Here is a 10,510-nt window from a genome sequence, read left to right as displayed (position 1 = left end):
AACTATGTATCTGTTTGAGATGGTCTCAATAGACTTTCTACATCTCGAGACGTGCAAGGGTGGTTACGAATACATCTTGGTGGTGATGGACCATTTTACTCGTTTTGCGCAAGCGTATGCCACCACCAATAAATCTGGTCGAACAGCGGCAGAGAAGATCTTCAATGATTTTGCTTTGAAGTTTGGGTTCGCTACGAGGTTACACGATGACCAAGAAAGAGAATTTGAGAACCAGCTCTTTGCCAAGTTATGAAAGTACTGTAGATCCCACACAACACCCTATCACCCAGAGGGTAATGGACAAGTGGAACGTTTTAACCGGACATCATTGTCGATGTTGCGCACTTTAACAGCTGATGAGAAGAAAGACTGGAAGAGTTCCCTGTCAAAAGTGGTACATGTCTATAACTGTACAACAGCGAGGCAACGGGTTACTCACCTTTCTTCCTATTGTATGGACGATCGCCAAGACTGCCAATCGACATCATGATCGATACTCCGGTGTCAGACACTTACAAAACGTATCTGGAGTACGTTCGGAAATGGAAGGAATGGATGGCAGAGGCATACAACATAGCCTTCAAAGTGGTTACGCAAGGGCAGGGCAAGAGTAAGGAGTACTATGATCAAAAATTTTATGGAGCAGAATTGACACCGGGAAGTCGGGTGCTAGTCAAGAACGTACGTGAAAAAGGTGGTCCAGGAAAACTTTGTTCGTACTGGGAAGACAAGGTGTATGTAGTCGTGAAGAGGAAAGCCGATGATAGTCCAGTATATGAAATCCGATTGGAAAGAGGGGACAAGAAAACCAGAATAGTCCATTGGAATTTATTACTATCCTGTGATTATCTCCCACCACAACAAGACTTCCCAGAAGCAGACCGACATCGACCAAGACCGACTAAGGGACCACCACAGACTGAAGTTCCGTAGGTGGATAGTGACCTTGAAAGTTCCGATGAGGAAGAGCACATCGTTGTATTTCTCGGACCAGCAAGGAGATGGACGTACCATCATTAAGAGAATGAACTAAGTCCCGAAGCACCAGAGTTTGTACCAAGGAATACAGATGAAGTCCAATCCAGATCTGACAATCGAACAGCGGTCATTGAAGAGACTGATTGACACTTAGGAGTAGCAGAATTACCAGACAAGGTGGAAACGGATGACTCAAGAGAAGCACAGGAACTTACAGAGGCAGTTCCAAGATCATCTGGGGAAGTACGAGAAATTAGTGTGGCAGAAGAATCTCCTGTAACTGAAGAACCCATGGTATCTGAGGAACAACCCACCAGGAGGATGTCGACTCGAGAAGTGAGGATGCTGACATATGAGACACTTGGTGAACCAAGCCAAATGCCAAGGACTGTCGATTGGAAACCGGTATCTCTGCCTACAGACCAAGTAAGCCCGCTTGAGGGGTATTCACCACCGAGAGACAGTATGGACAATGTTACCTGGTGGAAACACTTGTTTTTGCCTAGTGAGAGAGAGAGCTGGTTGAAGATGTACGAAAAGCTTCAGTGGAAGAGATGCTAATTGTTTTTAATTGTGTTGTTTATTTCTTACGACCTTTTTCTTGTAGGACTGTAAGTATAGGCTATCAATGTTTCTAAATGTTATAGCAATTTGACAATGACAAATTTATATATAGTTACTAAGCTATCACCACTGTCTCAGAAATGGTTAGATTGACCAATCAAGACGAATGTCGAGGACGACGTTCTAAAAAGAGGGAAGAATGTGACATGCAGAAGTAGTGCTGTTGCTTCCAAAGCATCCAGCAACTGTTACAAATAACACAAGCACAGGAGACAGGAAGTGTTGTGCTTCAGAATAATCCAGCAACTAGAGGGGTTAACACAGTCAGAGGAGACAGGGAGTGTTTTAGCAGAGCCCCAGGGGGATTGTGGGGAATTTGTTATTGTAGTCTGGCTGAAGCCAAAGAGAAAGGTGGTGTGTTATCTGGATCTGACAAAAGACAACTGAACAGGATTCAGATCAGGAGAGAAACTAAACGCGGGTCAGAAAAACTCCGTGAACTAACAGTGCAGAGTATTATCAAGCAGGAAGATAAGGACTGGAAGGAATTATGTCACAGGGATCATCTCCCTCATCAAACCCTCCCCCCTCAATCTCCATGCAGGATAAAGAATGCTATGTACTATTGTGTCCTTGTGAAGGAAAAGTCTGTGGCTGAGTATGCATAGATGTGTGCTGCTAAGAGATATAATCTATGCTGAATTATGCTACTGAAGAGACGAATACTGTGCCTTGCGAAGAAACTACTGTAATGTTACTGGAGCCGGTTGCGCAAGAAACTCAGACTGTACTGTAATGAAGATTGTTGCTGTAATATCCCTGAATTACACTGGCTGTGCTTCAGATTAAATTCCACTGTTAAACTGTTGAAAAAGACTCTTGTCAGATGTGTCTGGTCAGCAATTGAATCTATCGTGTGCCTGAAAAGCTGCACCTATGGTCGCCCTGAGTAACGGTTCCCCCAGGATTCCAAAGAATTCATGAAACTCGTCTCGTCCGAAAAACACAGCAGCACAGCACCTCAACTCAACTCTGCTACACCAGTTAAAGGGGAACAGCTCTAAAGAAAACTCACTAGCAGCAATGGATGTGGAAATACAAATGGACAGAATTAGTGAGCTGCTTCTTCAGTTAACCTATGAAGAATTGAGAAAAGTAGCAGAACAATAGCAGAACATATTAAGAAGTCAGAAGAACAGATTTCTAAAGCACACAACTGCAGGCAACTGTTGCTGCCATTAATGCAAAAATGGATGAGCTAGGGGAGAAAGAAGCTGAAGACATCATGGGGACGTTCCTCCAGGAGCTAACACAGTTTTTAACCAGGTTGAAGTTGGGGGATGGAGGGGCGGCACCGTCTCGTCCTATCTAAACCTAACAGCGTGCGTGTAACACGCCTGCAAAGATCTGTATGGGCTGAGACCCTTGGTAGAGGAGGGGGCTGCAGAAATTATTACCTTCCCATAGTGAAGAAACAAAGGAACGCAGCACAAGTGAATGTACAGTATTTCACAGATATGATGCTAATAAATTATGCATTTTTTTTAAAGAGCACACTGAATATAAGCCGGGGTGTGGATGATTGAGAGGATTCCAGAAAAGAAGGGTGGTAACTAGTGATGAGCAAGCGTGCTCGGATATCGTGTTATCTGAGCATGCTTAGGTATTATACGAGTATCTCAGGCGTGCTCGAGTAATATGTTCAAGTTCCCGTGGCTGTATGATTCGCGGCTGTTAAACATCTACAACATATGTGGGGATTGCCTGTTTGTTAAACATGCAGCTGTGGGAACTCGAACATATTACTCCAGCATGCCTGAGATACTCGAATAATAGACGAGCACTCTCATTCATAACTAGTGGTAACCAAAATGTTCAAAATACAGCTTTCACCCAAGCAGGATAAGCATAATTTACACATCTCCATGTCAGTCTAGGAGAAAGTACTGGACACCTCCACATTACACCTACATCAGCTTTTATGACATCCCATTATAAATCTTAGGCAGTAATATGGCGCTGGACCCTTTGCAACTATAAGTTTCCACTCTTCTGGGAAGGCTTTCTACAGGATTTTGTAGGTGTCTGTGGGAGGTTTTGCCCAGACCTGGACAGGTCCACAGGAGGACAGGTGAATCCCCGGTGGGACCCTATGCAGAATGGGCCTCCTATGCCCCTACCTGAGCACTGTACACTTAATGCAACATGTACAGACAAGAAACATCTCATCAACTGGTGTTTTTGTATCATGCTTCAAACATGCCTCGATCACACCTATCCTCAAAAAGCCCTCCCTTGACTCATCCTCTGTGTCTAGCTATCGCCCCATATCACTTCTCCCCTATGCTCCAAAACTAATGGAAACAACACGTCCATCTTGAACTGTCCTCCCACCTCTCCTCATGCTCCCTCTTTGACCGCTTACAATCTGGCTTCCGACCGCATCACTCCACTGAAACTGCCATGACTAAAGTCACCAATGACCTACTAACTGCCAAATCCAAGCGACACTACTGTCCTCCTCCTTCTGAACCTATCCTCAGCTTTTGACAGTGGACCATTCCCTCTTACTACAGACTCTCCCATCTCTTGGCATCACAGACTTGTCCTATCTTGGATCGGTTTACACCTAACAGACAGGACATTCAACATCTCCCACTCCCACACCACCTCCTCATCCCGTCCCCTATCTGTCGGTGTCCCCTAAGGTTCAGTTCTAGAGCCTCTGTTCTTCTCCAGTTACACCTTCGGCCTGAGACAACTCAGAGTCTCACAGCTTTCAGTATCACTTTAAGGCCATGGCCCCACTATCAGTATTTGGTCAGTACTGATCGAATACTGACCAAAACCAAATACTGATAGTGGCGCCGTGGCCTTATGCTGATGACACACAGATCTACCTCTCTGGAATCAATATCACCTCTTTACTAACCAGAATACCACAATGCCTGTCCGTTATTTCATCCTTCTTCTCAGCTAGATTTCTAAAACTTAACATGGACAAAACAGAATTCATCATCTTTCACCCATCTCACTGAACCCCCCCCCCAACTGACCTATCCATCAAAGTGATCCATCAAAGTCACCTATCCATCAAAGTCAATGGCTGCTCACTCTCCCCAGTCACATAAGCTCTCTGCCTCAGTGTAACCCTGGCCCTGATCTCTCCTTCAAACCACATATCCAAGCCCTTTCCACTTCATGCAGACTCCAACTCAAAAACATTTCCCAGATCCGTACATTCCTTAGTGAAGAATCTGCAAAAACCCTAGTCCATGCCCTCATCATCTCCCGCCTTGACTACTGCAACCTGCGATGTGGTCTCCCTTCTAATACTCTCACACCCCTCCAATCTATCCTAAACTTTGCTGCCCAACTAATCCACCTGTCCCCCTGCTATTCCCTGGCCTCTCCCCTGTCAATCCCTGAGACTCCAAATCAAAACCCTAACCATCATACAAAGCCATCCACAACCTGTCTCCTCCATACATCGATGAGTCTCCTTCTCTATTCACCTCTTCCCACAATCGCATACAAGATTTCTTCCGTGCATCCCCCCTACTCTGGAACTGTCTACCTCAACATATCAGACTCTCGCCTACCGTGAAAGCCTACAGTCATGGCCAAAAGTATTGAGAATGAGACAAATAGTAATTTTTCCAAAGTTTACTGCTTCATTTTTTGTAATGGCAATTTGCATATACTCCTGAATGTCAAAGAGTGATCAGCTTAACAGCAATTACTGTACTTGCAAAGTCAATATTTGCCCAGAAAATGAACGCTAACCCCCAAAACACATTTCAACATCATTGCAGTCCTGCCTTAAAAGGAGCAGCTAACATCGTTTTAGTGATTGATCCATTAACACAGGTGTTGATGAGGACAGGGCTGGCGATCAGTCATGATTAAGTAAGAATGACATCACTGGACACTTTAAAAGGAGGCTGGTTCTTGGTATCATTGTTTCTCTTCAGTTAACCATGGTTATCTCTAAAGAAACACGTGCAGCCATCATTGCACTGCACAAAAATGGCCTAACAAGGAAGAGTATCGCAGCTACAAAGATTGCACCTCAGTCAACAATCTATCACATCATCAAGAACTTCAAGGAAAGAGCTTCCATTGTTGTCAAAAAAACTCCAGGGCGCCCAAGAAAGACCAGCAAGCGCCAGGACAATATCTTAAAACGGTTTCAGCTGCGGGATCGGACTACCAGCAGTGCCGAGCTTGCTCAGGAATGGCAGCAGGCTGGTGTGAGTGCTTCTGCACGCACTGTGAGGCGGAGACTCTTTGAGCAAGGGCTGGTTTCAAGGAAGGCAGCAAAGAAGCCACTTCTCTCCAGAAAAAAACATCAGGGACCGACTGATATTCTGCAAAAGGTACAGGGAGTGGACTGCTGAGGACTGGGGCAAAGTCATTTTCTCTGATGAATCCCCTTTTCGATTGCTTGGGACATCTGGAAAACAGCTTATTCGGAGAAGAAGAGGTGAGCGCTACCACCAGTCTTGTCTCATGCCAACTGTAAAGCATTCTGAAACCATTCATGTGTGGGGTTGCTTCTCAGCCAAGGGAATCGGCTCACTCACAGTCTTGCCTAAAAACACAGCCATGAATAAAGAATGGTACCAGAATGTCCTCCAAGAGCAACTTCTCCCAACCGTCCAAGAGCAGTATGGCGCCCAAAAAGGCCTTTTCCAGCATGATGGAGCACCTTGCCATAAAGCAAAGGTGATAACAAAATGGCTCATGGAACAAAACATAGAGATTTTGGGTCCATGGCGTGGAAACTCCCCAGATCTTAATCCCATTGAGAACTTGTGGTCAATCATCAAGAGACGGGTGGACAAACAAAAACCCTCAAATTCTGGCAAAATGCAAGCATTGATTATGCAAGAATGGACTGCTATCAGTCAGGATTTGGTCCAAAAGTTGATTGAGAGCATGCCAGGGAGAATTACAGAGGTCTTGAAGAAGGGGCAACACTGCAAATATTGACTTGCTGCATTAACTCATTCTGTCAATATAACCTATTGGTACTCATAATATGATTGCAATTATATTTCTGTATGTGATATAAACATCAGACAAACACTAATAAAAACCAGAGGCCAGCAGATCATGTGAAAATATAATTTTGGTGTCATTCTCAAAACTTTTGGCCATGACTGTACAACCTGCAGTAAGCCTCGTCCCACCATACCGCTGCACGACCAGTTCTACCCACGCCTACAGTATCCTCACCCATCCCTTGTAGACTGAGCCCTCACGGGCAGGGTCCTCTCTCCTCCTGTAGCAGTCGCTGACTTGTATTGTTTAAATTGTACTTGTTTTTATTACGTATACCCATTTCACATGTAAAACGCCATGGAATAAATGGCGCTATAAAAAAATGATCATTCATTTTCCAAAGTACCCAGTTTATTATTGTTTTGAAACATAGGCAGATTTGTTATAAAGAGTGAGGAAAAATTTCATGTAGCTGAACAGTGGGCCCAGAGAATCAATGTCACTGGCAGACCCTTGGCAATGCGGACAGGTAATGGTTTTGCCAATTCATGCGGAAGAACATTTGTGAAGTCATACACTGATGTTGGATGAGAGAAGGCCTGACTCACAACCTCTATACTAGTAAATCCTAAAGGTGTTGGATGGGGTTGAGGTCAGGGCTCTATGTGGCCAGTTATGTTCTTCTACGCCAAACTGGCCTCCCCTTGCCTTTATGGACCTTACTTTGTGTAGTTGGGACAGTCATGCTGGAACAGAATATTGGAAGCATATAATTATCCAAAATATCTTGGTATGCAAGTATTAAGATTTCCCTTCACTGGAGGCAAGAGACCTAGGCCGGCCCCTGAAAAATAACGCCACAGCATTATTCCTTCTCCACCAATCTTCACAGTTGGCACAACACAATGCAGATCGACATGTAACATCCATCAGATGCCAGATAGAGAAATGTGATCCATCACTCCGCAGAAGATATATACATAGCTTCAGAATCCAATGGTGGCAAATTTACAACAGTCCATCTGATGTAAGGCATTAATAAAGTCATTGAGATATGGAAACCCATACAATGAAGCTTCCAGTGCACAGCTTTGGTGCTGATGTGAATATCAAAGGTTTGGGCTCTGCACTTATGGAGTCAGCAAAACATTGATGACTCATACACTGTGGGCACGATTCAAGACTGACATTGTTCTCACCAATCTTGATGACAGGCATGCTGGAGCCAGATGCTACCAATTCATAAACAGGTATACGCCTCTTCATTATTCTAGAGCATCTGACGAGTGGCGTGCACCTCCATGCACTATGCCAGAAATCTCACTCTAGTCAGAAGGGAACACCACAGCTTTCCATGAATTAGGCAAGTTGTTGCATCCTGCCCCAGCTCTACTTATTTCAAGAGCAAAAAAAGGCACAGAATTTAGGCACAACAAGAGTTGAGCCTAAACTTTGCGACTCTTTAAAGCTTTTACACCAGAATTCTGGTGTGAAAGCTTTGATTAATCGGGCCCTATGCGCCAAAGCTCTCTGAGACCGTACTCTAACTTTACGTAGTTTCCACTTTGCTGTGGTTCCTAAACGCTTCTGTTTTCCAATAATAGCACTCACAGAAGACGGTGGAATATTTAGGAGGGAAGACATATCATGAACTGACTTGTTACATGATTAAGAAGTGTGTGCCAATAATTTGTCCAGACCCTCTATCCAAGACGTGCAGAATGTGATATTTTTATACAATTGATCAATAATAGAAATATTATTGACTTTTGACGATAAAAGTTGCCTGAGACAAGACAACTCACTATCATGAGTGGCACTCTCTCATTTCTAAGTCAACTTAAAATCTCCGCCTACAGTCATTTACGGGAAAGGCTAAAAATTCTAAGAATTCCTTAAGCGCCCAAACAATAGGGAGAGATCCACCTGATGACACACACGTTCAGAAAGGGATTCCAGGACATCTCAGGAGTAATTACTGTATGTTGTGCTGCTTTTAATGAGTTGGGACGATCCTGGTTGTAAGCACACACTCATATCTCACACATTTGTTTTTATAGTTAACACTCATAAAACTGCCAACATAGAGTAAAGATGGCGTGACCTAATTATGGTGCTTAGTCTTCAACAGAATTCTCTGTCTCCATGTCCCGCCACCTAATCATCACATGGACACATTTTACCTTCATGTTTTAAGACCGTGAGGTTTACAGTTTGAGCCGGGAAAATACAGCAGGGGTTACATGAGGCAAATCCCCATCACCTAGGGATGGGGAGAATAGGGCTCTTGTTGGACCTGCAAGTAATACACAGCAAAATCTTCAACTATTTTGGTTTGCAGTGGACTTTGATTTCCCCAATGAACTCAATTTGAAAAATGCACCAGAAATCATACAAGTTAAGTGATAAAAAAAATTAGGAAATTAAAAAAAAATAAAAAAATTGTTGTGGCTCATCTTTTGCATGGACTACTGGTTTTTATTGAAACCATTTTTTTTTTTTTTTTTATCTGGCTTCTTCTTATTGCATTTTTTGTCGCATTTTGACAATCAAAAACCCCACAATTCTAAGTTTATGTATTTATTTCTTATAGGGGAAAGTAGTGGGCAATTCAAACTTTTATATAGATTTATTTTCATATTATTATTTTCAGTTCCCTTATCGGTTTTGAACCTGTGGTTGTTCGATCACATACTGTATACTGCAATACTACTGGTTACTTGTTATCACTTTGTAGGGAGCCAGTGACTATGCGCACCAGCGATCGAGCCACTTAAATGCCACTGTCAAAAGGCTGACAGTTGCATTTAAGTGGCTAAACTACAGTGATCCGAGCGCACTCCGGTCGCTGTTACAGGCATATGACAGCTATGCTATAGCCGGCATCTGCCTGGTACGGTTTGCTCCATAAACAGTGACCAGACTCGAGATGTATTAAATCAAAAGACAGGAAAGGAGTTAAAAGGCAAAATGCAGGACAACTACTGTTAAAGGCTCATTGTTAGGTCACATTTACATATTCATTATTTGGTCAGTATTATATGTCAGGGTTTGTAAGCCAAAATCAACAGTCAGAGGAAAAGTAAAATAGAAACACGTCACCACTTCTGCATTATTTTACCCATTCCTGGTTTGGCTTAGAAATACTGATGTAAAATACTGACCACATACTGAATGAGTGAACTTGGCCTTGTATATAATCACAATAGGCTGAGGATAAACACGAATAACTCAGCTAAAGTTATTAAACACTACTGAGTCAAGTTCTCCTTTATCAGCAGTGAGAGAAAACATCTATTATTTCTTATGGAGTGATTTGCTCATAAAACAGTTCTCAGCAAAATTAGTTTGGCAAGTAGACAAAAATATAATAAAATAATGAAAAGAGTAGATGGGACCCACAGAGAGATTCGCTGTGACGTGGCAGTGGCCTTCATACAGAGCGATCAGAATTTAAAACTAAAAACCTTATGATCAGTTTGGTAAATTTTTGTTTACCTGCAATAGACCAATGTATAAGTTTTAGATATGTAGTCCTTAGCGCCGACTCATCATTTGCATTTTTTAAGGCCCTTTCCTTTTGGTCTTGTAGCATTAGTTGCTGTTATTGACGCCAAATTAATCAAAATGGCACACGCGATCCATGACTTTGATGCAGCCAAAAACTGGCTTTTTTTCCTTTAACTGCTTTTGCGATCTTTGGCACCAAAAATCGCAAAAATTGAGCCATAGCTTAGGACTAATCGAAAATACACAAGGGAGGGACTGGAGTGAAGTTGCATCAAATTGTGTGACCTTTTAAGAAGTTGCAATTGATGAATTGGGCAAAAACATCAAGAATCTCTAAACTCCGCTCACAAAGAAGGCGGGCACATATAAAATAAGGCGCAAATGGAATAATGAATTGGTGCAAAAAAAACCAAAGGCACAAAACATACTAGACAAAAAACAGACGCAAAGG

This window comes from Phyllobates terribilis, unplaced genomic scaffold (genome assembly GCF_046119375.1).
Source record: "Phyllobates terribilis strain yellow unplaced genomic scaffold, ASM4611937v1 Scaffold_5__5_contigs__length_657084704, whole genome shotgun sequence".
Classification (NCBI taxonomy): Eukaryota; Metazoa; Chordata; class Amphibia; order Anura; family Dendrobatidae; genus Phyllobates; species Phyllobates terribilis.
The sequence above is the reverse complement of the archived record's forward strand: the minus strand, read 5'-3'. Positions refer to the sequence as shown.